Genomic DNA, 12,048 nt, shown 5'->3' with positions numbered 1-12,048 from the left:
GGCACAAGGGGCCCAAGGAGGGTTGTTCTGGCACTGTCCCCTTCATGTTTCTGCTACTCAAAGTCTCCTCTGTSTGCTGACAAACCAGCTACTAAAAGCTGTCAAATTCATTCCGTGTGTTTCGAAAACACCAGTACAAACGGAGCCGACAAAGGCAGAGAGCAATGTTACTGCTGAGTGACACACACAACACCCCTGGCACATCCCAGAGCTGCAGGAGCCCTTGTTCCCTTCCCCAGACGACCTTGAGCTCCAAGCAGGACCAAACTGCTCCTGGAGGACGCAGTGACAAGGGCAGAGGGGATGGAGATTCATCAGTCAAAAGCAAACACTTGGGGGTGACAGGAGGGCAGCAAAGGTGATAGCCCCAACTGTCACCTAAAAGAGGTGGGAAAGCACTGAGGACAAAACTGCAGTAAAAACCAAAAAAGGTTAGGTATTGTCTATCAATATAAAGCTACTAAATGAACAAAATTCAGTAAAGCCTAGAAAGCACAACCTAGCTCCACTTAATTTATTTACTTATAAATTAATCAATTCTAAATCTTCATCCCACCTCTACCAACACAGTCCCATGACAGATTAGCTTGTAAAACACAGCAAGAGGCAGTTTCAAAATAAGCAAACAAGGAGTGAAATCMAAGTTTCAAGTCATCATGCACTTAAAACAGTAGAGCACCAGATCAGATCTGTCTGCAGCTATTCCCTGAAGATTATAAACTGATAGGAAATAAATGCTGTGATATCAGGAATCCAGGATCCAAAGAGACAATAAATAAATGTTGCTAATGTGATATCAATAACTAGAAGACTTGGTTTCAAGGCTCAAAACATCCCTGCTTGGTACAAAAACGTACCTACAGTTTGGAAGAAACAAAAGCTGCAAATGCTGTCCATGCTGGAAGAGAGTTGAYTCCTAGGAAAATTTCAGAAGTCTGTAAACCACACAGATCACATTCGTATTAAATGCATCTCTTTTTCACTTTTTAAAGCATCTTTTAATTTTCTTTCACAGTTTTCTCTCCTACAGCTGCTATTATACTTCTACCACAAAAACCCAATTCCTCTTTCAGTATTGTCAAAGTCGTCATGAAGTCTTGTACCATTTTATAATAACAAAAAAMCAGCATTTGAAATCAAAGGATGTGGAAAAACTGATGTTCCATRTATGCTTTCAACAGCTCGATGCTAAACAAACAAGGCAGCCTCTTCTTCACTGCTCTTCATGAATATTGAAGACTACAGCTAATCAAATGACAACACAGCCACTGCACCAGGAGCAGCTCCTCACTCAGCACCAGCAGCAAGGGCCTGCAAAGCCTTCCATGAATGACAAAAAGATGAGCCAAGAGCAGGGGACTCTTGCCAAGAGCTCGTCACAAATACATAAATGAAGAACAATCCACCTTGCACCACTAAATCATCGGCATCAAAGCAGAGTGCCCAGTTTGGGGGTCCAGGTTTCAAAATATGAACTGACGGGAGAGCGTCTACAAAGCACTAAGCTGGGTCAGAGGACGAGCAAAACAGAGCTAGGAGGAAACAATGAGACACTCAAAGAAACAGTYTGTGTTGGAGCTCAGGGAGAAAGAAAAATGACAGCTCATGGACATTCAGGTACATCAGAAATAGCTCAGTATGAACAAATAAAACCCAAAACTGAACTGCAAAATGWGTCAGTTAAACATTGGAAACAAACCAGTCAGTAATATATAGCACTGGAATAAACTGCTTATGAAATAAAGTGAAATCTCCAGCAACTAAGAGATTAGACAAACAGCTGTCAACAATATTGTAAATTGTCTCACCCCAAGACAGACAAAGGGATTAACTCAAGATCTCTTCCCATTGTTTTTTTTGTTCAGTATTCTTTTGGGAACAAAGAAAGCCCAGGAAGAACCATGAAAGTAAAAAAATAACCATGCTAGTACAGGTCTATTGTTGCAGTGAAACACAAGACTGGACTGAGGTCTACAGCTTTAATATCCCCTTAACGGCTGTAAAAGAAGGATTATTTTGGACTTAAAGAGTTATGTCCCTGGATGCTTCAACAATGCACAAAAAAAAACCAGTGAAAAAATTTAAAGCAAAGTTATTAGAGAAAAGCACACACCAACACTGTTCTTTCATTTAAAAAAACTCCAACAGTAAAAGCCTTTCTAGCATCTACTCTCACAACACAGCACACTGCAGTCAGAGGATGGAAACATAAATGATAAAGGCTTTGCAATTTTTCAAAAATAAACTACTGTTCTCCAAAGAAAATAATTATAGGACTAGATAACTGAATACTTTGGCTTGAAAGCCAGGGATAGGAGACTGCAGAGTAGGTATTACATGAAATAAGTAACCACTGCAACATTTTGGGTAGTGGTCATCAAGAAATCATACTGCAAGGTTAAAACTCTCCTAAATACAGGAAAATTCTTATCAGCTGCAGAGTAAGAAAAAAATATTGCAGGAAAAAAACATGGTGGGCGCAGGGTGGTGTCAGCTCTTCTCATCATATATGATCAGGACATTAAAAATTAAGAGGGGAAAATTATATTGGAGCCACAGGGTTCCACTGGTGAAAGCACAGTCACTCATGTGACAAAGTGACCAAAGAGCCCCCAAGASAGGAACCTTCCCCCTCCCATGTTCTGTGGGTGCTCTCTTCTGTGCACCCTCAGAACACACCTGACACCAGCAGCTCTGATCCCCACACCATCAGCCAGCTCTTGGCCAGGTTCAAAGCACTGCATTTTGCTCTTTTAMTTCATATCCCACTATGGCATTCTCAGCTGCCCAAGCACACAAATGTTGTTATATCCTGCTGGGTTTACTGATCTTCCCATGTGCTGTCTGCTCAAGCTCCTCTGGGAGATTTCATCCAAAATAAATGTTCTCTCCTGAACAAAGTTAGGAAAAACATTTGTTCCTATCTGAGTCTTCAGGAACTTGCCTGCTTTGGAGGAAACAAGGACATAGCACAGAAAACACCCGACTGAAAAGATCCACCTTTGGCACGTTTATGGCAGTTGACCAATAATCCAAAGCCTGGTTTCCAAAGCTGGGAGTTACAGTCTGGTGCTCAGGAATGACCTGCAGCAGACTGATACCAGTCAAACTCCTGTCCTTCCCACAGAAGTGGAAGGAGGCAGTGAAGGTTCCTGCACGAGGCACACGCACTCTGCTCCTATGCAAMACCTGCACAATTACAACATCTGCAAGAAAGATCTTGAGTCCAACCAAGCTACCACTTRCTATTGTGCAGACAATTATAAACTGGTCAAGCTACATGGATTTTTTTTTAACATATCAACTAAGTAAACAATCTCATTAAAGCCACAGAACATGTCAACTTACAGGCCTTCACACTAAAGCAGGAAAACTCAGCAGGAATTTCCCACTGAAATCCTTACAAAAAAATGAATATTTACCACACACTCAAAAAAAAAAAAATCCTTAAACTCATACTCAAAAAGTAATTTGAGTAAATTTTGTTGGAACACAACAAAAATAATCAATCTGCAGCTAAAATCTTAACACAGGAATTTCCAGTCYGGATGATCAGATTGTCAGAGGCGTGTGCTATTTGAAACAAGATGGGAGTAACTGCCTAACAATACCCATTTCAACCACAGGCATGCTCATCTGAGCCATCTACAACAAAGCAAAAATCAGTGTTCCTCTTGAGGATTTAAGAAGATTCCCAGCAGCCRAGTCCCAAACTGGCTGAGCTTACAGCTAAGGAAAAATAATCCAAATGAGGCTGCCCTGTGTCAAATTCTTGTTCTTTGTTGGCTATTAATAGGCAAGTGTGGTGAATGTAAGATGATATTCAGATAATTTCTAGCGTTTTACCAGCATGTTCTTCCCTTCCTTCCCCACAGCTTTTTGTCTTCCCAACCAAGGCCCCATTTCAGGGAGCTCTGACAGCGGTGTCAGATGCAGGAGCTGCAGGAAGAGCAGGACGGATCCTGCACTGCTCCAGACACACAGGCTGCTCTTGGCTCTTCCCCCAAAGAGCCTGGCATGCCACCTCCATCAGCAATAGCTTGACCAGACATTAAAAGGGACCCCTTTTGCTTATATGTATATAAAACAAAGCTACTTGAGGAGCTGCACTTACTCTGCACAGCACTTTACCAGCTGCCCCATCATGTACCAGCAACAGCCTGTTCTGCTCACCCCGATACCCCATTTGGTGCAAAGGGAGTACTGTGAATTTATTTCTTCTGCAGAGCTGCAAGTCATTGTTTTYATACACCCCCATGCTCTTTGATTATGTAATTGTTCCATGTTAGTTCAGTTCCACAAGCTCTTCCTGTGTCAGACTCACGTCTGCCAGTACCAGTGAACCTGCACAGAGCCTCRGAATTCCAACAGCATAAATAACTCCAGTGGCACTTTGTGACACTTCACAGTGGTGCCACTTGTCATTTACCAGGCCTGTGGGTGAAGAAATAAGAATTGGGGAGCTACAAATCAGAGCCGACTGTCCCCACGCTGAATGCTTTTAATGACCACTGCCACACAAAGTCATTCTCTTTTGACATCGGCCTGAATGCGAGCACGAATTACAAAGAGGAGCAACACAAACAGTGGCCTTCAGGACAGCTCAGCTCTGGATGTGGGGGTTATTAAAGCATGACTTTAGGTCAAACAAGTTGTTTGACGACAGACAACAAAGGAACTGACTGCCAAAAATTTATGGGCAAGGAAGATGTGAAAGGTTRTTCTCAACTGTATTTTACAGTAGAACTCCATCAGTGACATACCCTGCATATAGCTCAGAATTTATTGCAGAAAATGYTGGTGGCACCTCCTGCCATTGCACAGGGGCACCAAGTGCTGCACAAATGCTGTGGTGATGCTGATGAATGAYGTACTCTTGCAAAGGAGCTTGCAACCCTCACTGGCAGGGATCGCCAAGAAAATATTCTGGAAGTTTAGAAAAGGATATATATTGGAGTCTTACCGGTTTTGTAACAGTATATTTGCCGAGGGTAAACAAAATGTCCAGGAAATAATGGCAGCTACAAGTGAGGATTCCTCCCTTCATCCCTCAAGCGTGACACTTTGCTACCTTTGATTCTTATCCCTCAGCCTTCTCTCTTAGCCCTTGTCTTTCCGTCTCAATTTTCCACCAGGACACCAACAGCTCTGAACCAACAWCCAGCAATGAGAAATCAGAATAGTAAGGCATACCAATGGAACAGGCTTGTCCTCCCAGCTCTAATGGAGATAGCATTCACATTTACCTCAAAGATAAGAAATTACCAGTTCAACAGACACCTCCTGGCAACAGGATTTCCATAAGCCCCCACACCAGTGGGCTCTGTCCCTGATACTGGTGCTTTGTAGTTCCACCAACATGAACCCGAGTATGTAAAACCTTTTCCTTTGCAAAGCAAAAACAAGCAGCTTTTCTGGCTCCTTYTGGTAAGTGTAAAAGTTTAAAACACACCTCTCCGGCTTCTGAACATGTCCAGAATCTTGTACAACAACACAATAATTAGTATTCAAACCTTCCCTAGACCATTTTGAAGCAGGAATTAAATTTYAGCTCCATCTTATTGCTTTGTCAGAGAAAACTGTTCCAAATGAAGCTCACAGAAACAAAACATAAAAAAAAACCAAAACAATTTTCTGAATGGGGAAGCAAAAGAGATGCACAAAYCCACAAAAATTATGCAATTTCTTCTGACCAGCTACATCGACCCTTCCTACAGGGATGAGAAATTGTGAATATTATAGTTGAACTCTATTTGATTTATGTAAATACAAGCAGAACAATCAGCTAGTGCTAAAACAGAGAAAGCCCCAAAGAGCTTAAGGGAAACACAGGAATCGGGGAGGTGAAAGGAGGTGAAAAGTAAACAAGCCACGATTTGTTACTCAAAAGGCAGAATACCCAAACCTGTGGCCAAGCCTGGGRAAGAGCTTCCCTTCCCACTGGAGCTCTCCTTCTCCACTCTCCCTGCYCTTCCCAGAGCACTTTGTACACAGGGCACAAGGGCTGCAGATGGCTGAGCACAGTTTGGAAACAGCCAAAGGAAGGCAGCTCCTCCAGCCTCAGCTCTGTGCAAAGAACTGTGCAGTGCTGATTTGCACTCCCTGTGCCACATGATGTGTTTTACAGTTCATTGTAACCCTGATGTTTTGTTTGGGTTTCTTTAAAAGCAGTATCTAACAGGAACAGGCCCACAGGAGCATACTCTGTGTGCATATCCTTCTCTCTGTCCTTTCCTCCAACTCCACTCTCAGCAATTATCAGKGCATGCACCAATTTCCACTGAACTCAGGAAAACAGAGATCCCAAAACATGTAAGTACCTCTTTATTTAAAAAAAAAAAAACCCCATCATTTCTTAGAAGAGAGATTTTTAATTCCTCTCCCACAAGCAATGTCCTATTAAAGTAAGGATATGGGAAAAACAAAACTATCAGACACCAAAGAAACCACCTAAGTGAACCAGAAAAAAAACAGCCTTCAAAATAAAATTCTACTCTTTGAAGCAGTGCTTACTCTTGAGCACAATTTATAATTGTGCTCACTCTCACCTAACACTCTGATGTTACACTCTAGTGAGCCTAATTTAGTAGAAACTATTCTAGAAAATAGATCTGCAGCAGCTAAATAAACTACAGCATTTAGACAGGGAAATCAACCTTCCTTTTGTACAGGAAAGCCAAGTCCCACAAACCTAGAGGAGYTCTCTCAAGGCCCTCCCTCACACACACATCAATGGGCTGTACTTGCCAAAGCCTGCTTGAATTTCCAAGAGACATTTCAAAAGATTCTTCCCAAAAGGCCCTTCAAGAAATGAAGCTGCCATGGCAACAACAGGCGTTGTATGAACAGGTTATCTGGTGAGGAGAGGAAACAAAGAGCAACCAAGTGGTCAYCTCTGACAATACAGGAAGGCCACCAGGGGAGTCCCACAGGAGCACAGGACTTGGAGAAACCTCATTAGCAGAAGGTGTCCCGAGGGGGTGGAACAAGAGGGTGTGAAAGGTCCCTTCCGACCCAAACAACCCTGTGAKACTGCCAGGGTGAGCTGAGGGCCAGACTGGGACACTTCCATCTAGAAAAGGAAAGTGCCACCAATGTGCTGATGGCACCAGCAGCTCTGGAAAGGCAGGCAGGAGCAGTCCCAAGAAGGCAAGAATTAAACACAGGTGAAGACAGCAGAGCTGCCAGGGGGCATTGAGAGGAGGTGAGAGCTACCCACAGAACCCCAACTTCACACAGAGCCATGGGCTCCACCCTGAACACCCACAGCCAGCACAGRCACACCCAGCTGAGCCGGCCTGATCCTCCCACCTGAAGGATCCCCATCTCCAGGACCATTTTTCTCCAAAAGTATTCCTGCCACTGACCTTGCATCACCTCTCCCAACTCCTGATTGACAGTCTGACTCACTTCACTCAGTGGGCAGAACATCTCCCTCCCCTCCCAGACAGAGCAGTTTGCCTGGTAGGGAGCTCAGCTCCAGGGAAGGTCAAGCCACAGCAGCTCAAAGGAAGGGAGAGCTGTGCCTCTGTGCAGACAGACTCCTCTCAACCATCTTGTGCAATTCCACTGGCAACAACCAGTGCTCATGTGCTCTTCATGAACAGATCTAGAAATTAAAAATGCAAAACTGGCACACYGAGCATGCATTTAAGATGGAAGTCATTACCCATTTGCAAACGAAGTTTCAATTTCCACTTATAAACACAAACACGTTGGTATCTTCCAGGTCCTTGGGGATTCTAACCCTAAAAGGAGAGAGAGAAACCCTCATGTGGGGGAGACCAAACAAATACTCAGCTGTTTATTTGATTCTGGTTTCAAAAAACACCACCACATACTATGCTCTAGTATGTAAAAATGTATCCAAGATGAATTGTTTTGATTTTTATTATTTTATTGTAGAAAAATATTTGACATTCAGAARCATTTCTGACACACAGGATAACCCCTAAGTAACTCTACAAGGAAATCTCTTTTTCCTRTGAGCTGAACAATCTGTCAACACTGTTTTCATTCAGCTAACCTGCCAATACAACAGAAGCCTGCTATATGCAGAGTTTACAGAATATAAACTCACTACATTTATTTACAGAATAAATAACTGCTGCTGAAACCTTGCACAGTGAGGAACACAGTTGGATGTTGGATGTTGCCTCAYGCTGCTTTCTAGTAAAACATTACTTTTGAACCACCTGAAACAACCTGCCCCTTCAGCTCAAGGGCTTAAGAATTCCACCTCCTGCTGCTAATTCTGAAATAAATGATTAAGAATTCTGTGACTGGAGCTCACAATACACTCCCACATGAAGCCCTCATGTCTAATAATGCTGACAACTGTGGCTGAGAGCCTGTGGCACCACAACACGTGGAGACTTTTTGTCTCTTTTCAGACGCAAATCACCCCTGAGCAGGATGAGCAGCCTTGGCCAGCCAGTGCTCCCAGCTCTGGGCACAGAGAGCAGCACCCACCAAAGCCAGGRGCCTGAGGGCATGAAAAGCCTTGTATCTGCACCATTTGTACCTCATGTAGAATTACCTGCRTTTAACAAAAGGCATTTTCTCCCCAAATATTCCAAATTAAAGCARAGTTACCAAATTTACCAAGTTCATGTTGAACTTACAGTTCAGAACAGGACACATGTGACACTGTTTGGGCCCTGACAAATCTCTTTTGTCTGAGGCATCCTGCTATCTCAAGCACACTGTTATTATTAAAAAGCATTTTCCAAAATACTAAAATGCCTGCAGGGATGCAAACAAGGAAATGTGGCAAAGCTGCTAAAGGCAGGAGCACAGTTCCTTCAAACCACAGGGAGAGCACCTGAGTTCCTGGTATTCTCTCACAGTGACACAAGAGCTGTAAAAWGCTGCAATCATTGCCTACAGTCAGACTTGCAATAGGACATGTCAGATATCAAATTAGAAAGCAGCTACAAAAATCACAGCTAAGGACGGGATTCCCTCAGCARTTCTTCCCGTTCAGCCCTTTCAGCCAGCTGAAGGTGGGGTTTGCCTCTAAAAATAATCAGAGTGCACCTTCACAAAACAACACTTACTTTTGAAAGTGCACTTTGAGACTGAAAGTTGCACAAGGGTCATAATAAYGCTCTCTAAACCACTTATTTTCTAAGGGAACAAAGAAACAGGTTTCTGTGTTCTGATCACATACTGAACAACCAAACCAACAAAATTACATCACTATGGAAAAGCAAAATACTGCATATCCCTGAATAGAAAAAACAGTTATCTGCTCATGAACTCAAACTTTGTAGGATTTCCCTTTCTTCTCCRAGAATGAAAACCAACTCTGCTCCTTTCTATTTTTAGCCAAATGAGCAGACACAGTGGTATTGCAGGCAAGAGATGACAATSTGCAATGGGAGTTTCAGAGCTCCACAGATAAATGAGAGTGACTACAAGTAAATCCCCAAAACTTTTAAAAAAGCAGGAAGTATGTGGGCTGGCATTTTAAGTCCTGAAGTAAATACACCAGATTTGAGTAAGGTACTTCTTTATCTTGGCACCAGATTCAGCATCACCTTCTGGGTTTGCCCCCAAGCACCAGAAGCCAGAGCCTCATCCCAACACTTGGGCACTCCAAGGTGCAGCACAGGGAGAGCCAGATCCCAAAGAGGCCAACCAGCCATSCAGCAGTGCTGCCTCCAAATTCAGGCTTTAACACTGCTGCAGTAGTTTGCCTCTTTGAGTATGTCTTGTGGTAACCACAGAACTGGGTTACCACCATGGGATACTTTGGAATTTTCAGCAGGCTGTGAGAGGCTTTGGTGCATGTCRCCAGAAAACAAACCACAATGTTATCATAAAGGCATGTTCTCATTCCAGTAAAAGGACTCTCCTTAGAAAGTCATCAAAATTCAGCATTTCTCTCACTGCATCCTTACATTTCTATGGGCTCACTTGCCTGCTAAAATGGTATTTAAATTACCAGTATTTAGCCAGCTTGTACCAGAGCATGTCTTTGCAACTAAGGGAAAGAAACAAGAGATTCCACAGCACAAACTTGAGGTACATGTTCTTTCAAATAAAAAATATTCACTTGTTGAGTTTCTGATCATCCCAAGGAATGAATTTTGTCAATGCATCCAAATACAAGCTACAACAATGTTCACAAACCTTCTCAACTCCCAAGGGTACACTGCATCTGAAGRAGTCACATAAAGTCTGCACAACATGAAGGGCCAGCATAGACAGGGACAGCAGCTGACAAGCTCAGAGTTGCACGGCTCCAGTGTCAGGGTTTCAGCTGCCCTCACAACTTCGGACCACAGCACACYGGGGGTGGACATTTGGCCATCAATACTTTGCCTCATAGTGAACTGATCAACTTTGTAAAGTGTCAGGAAGCACTGGACTATCGGCTGAGGACCTCTGAATACAGGGGGGGTAGATGAGGCGCTCTGAACCTCCAGAACTGGCACTAACTGTTCACCCAGCTTCAGAAAAGCTTCAGTACCACTACCCACTCCCAATGCTGTTAATCCATGTGTCCATCAGCAGCAGCAAGTAAAAATTTCAACTGCACACTCCCTGTTGAGCAGCCAGTAAAAATCACATCCTTTCAGATTAATCATAACCCTGATGTCAGACCCCCTGCTCCTGCTCACCAGGAAATCCTGCTGCATCACGGGCTGGCGTGTCATTTCAAAACCCTCTGCACCCCTATGTGTACTTTTTCAGGCTTTCCACCAAAAAGTCATCACAGTTGACTCAGAAAGAAAAAAAAAAAACAAACAAAAGAATAAACTGGATTCTAATTCTGTAAAAAGAAGAATTTCACATGGCCAGAACAGCTTTTGACAGACAACATGCACAGTGCCTTGTGGTCCAGTGATTTCTTCATGAGTGGATGGCTTATACTGTAGAAATACTCATYGAATTACCTTGCTAGCACTGGTCAAGGCAAAATTGCTTTGGATCCAAAGAATCTGCATTAATCCTTCTCTCACACCACTCCTATCACTACTAACACAGAACATTTTAGTGCTAACAGTGGAACCACGGTGTAGTAACATGAAAAACTTACTGAAACCAGACATTAATGTCATCCATCCCACCAAACACAAGGCACAGTTTAAGAGCAGTCACATTGGTGGTGYGACCTGTAGGTTTTTCATTCTTCAACAACCTAATAGATGTTATCACTAGACTAACTCTGCACAGCTGGAGAATTGTGTGGAATACGACTGAAATAATCAATACTTACAAAGCAACTCAATTTAGTTTAATTAAAGTCACACTATCTTCCCAGAAACTAAGTTTTTTGACACTGGTAATGGTAGTAATKTCCCTTTAAGTTGCTCTAWGGATACTACAACTGTTTTCTTYCTCTCAARTCACACTTCATCTCAACCACTTGCTCTCACTCCCTGTTCCATCCCAGGARCACAGGGAAAGCCGAGTGTGGCTGTCCACCACTCCCCAACACGGGCCAGGCATCAAGTGACCAGCACCCATCACGGGRAGCCTTGCACTCCTCCACGCAAACCTGAGCTATGTTTGAACCCCACAACGCAGGACGCCAGCTTGGTTCTGTGCCACTCGCCCGCTCGCAGCACGGTTAGAGGGCACTGCCTGCATTTATCTGGCTGTTCACGGAGCCACGGATCCCCGCATCCCGGCTCCGGTCCCAGCAGCCGGGCCAGCCGCCCCCGGGGCTCAGCGCGCGGTTTCTCCCACCCAAACCCCGGGGCAGCCCCACGGCTGCCTGACACGGCTCCGTCCCCCGGGTCGGCCACGGAGCGGCGGCTCGCCCCGGTGCCACCGCACTGGGAACTCGGGGATGAGCAACAGGAGCGGCGGGCGGGGATCCCCGGCTCCGGGGCTGCACCCCGGCCTGGCCCCACTCAATTCCGGCCAGGCGCTCGGGCGACCAGGGCGCTCCCGCGGGCCGGGTCCCGGCGGCGGGCCGGGCCGGGCCGGGCCACAGGCGGGTCGGGCCGCCCACCGGTTCCTGCAACTTTCCCTCCTCCTCCGCCGCCGCCGCCGCCGCCCGGGGCCGCCGCCACCGAGCCCTGCCCAGCTCAC

At 44.6% G+C, this 12,048-nt stretch overlaps 1 protein-coding gene across 1 annotated transcript in view; it reads right to left on the bottom strand.

Moving 5' to 3' along the window:
• Positions 1-10,347, bottom strand: part of LOC130585442 (cohesin subunit SA-1) — a gene marked incomplete at its 3' end in the record, with an annotated part of 135,131 nt that extends 124,784 nt beyond the window's left edge. Inside the window, exon 1 of the mRNA XM_057385932.1 lies at positions 10,138-10,347. The remainder of the gene's footprint in view (positions 1-10,137) is intronic.
• Positions 10,348-12,048: the final 1,701 nt, after the last annotated feature.

The sequence above is a fragment of the Malurus melanocephalus genome, unplaced genomic scaffold, assembly GCF_030028575.1.
Source record: "Malurus melanocephalus ecotype Western Australia unplaced genomic scaffold, MMel_1.1 scaffold_889, whole genome shotgun sequence".
NCBI lineage: Eukaryota > Metazoa > Chordata > Aves > Passeriformes > Maluridae > Malurus > Malurus melanocephalus.
Note: the sequence above shows the minus strand (reverse complement) of the source record. Positions and strands in the feature narration are given on the sequence as shown.